Below are 371 nucleotides of genomic sequence, written 5' to 3' on the forward strand. Positions count from 1 at the left end.
TCAAGACTGGTTGTCGTCCACTACTTTTGTTGCAATTTAGTCATAGAAACAAAAGAAAAGTATCGTGTATGTGTAATAATCTATTCATGTACTTACCATGAATTTGCTTTTGATTTCTCGTCTCCATACGCCTCATTACCAGGACAAGAGAAGGGAAAATGTAATATCTTGAAAGATCATTAAGGGTGATGCCGTTAATGATCTGATTAGTGTGTATGATTTCGATTCGGATATGTGAAATTTTTGTTCAATGTCTTACGACGTTTATAACTGGGGCAAAAAGGAGACGAGCGCTCAATAGAATTTAATTATAATGAACAGAGGTTGTTTGACTGTGATGTACTGCATATGTTCATTATATTTATTTTTCT

This window comes from Penaeus monodon, chromosome 34, assembly GCF_015228065.2.
Source record: "Penaeus monodon isolate SGIC_2016 chromosome 34, NSTDA_Pmon_1, whole genome shotgun sequence".
Lineage (NCBI taxonomy): Eukaryota > Metazoa > Arthropoda > Malacostraca > Decapoda > Penaeidae > Penaeus > Penaeus monodon.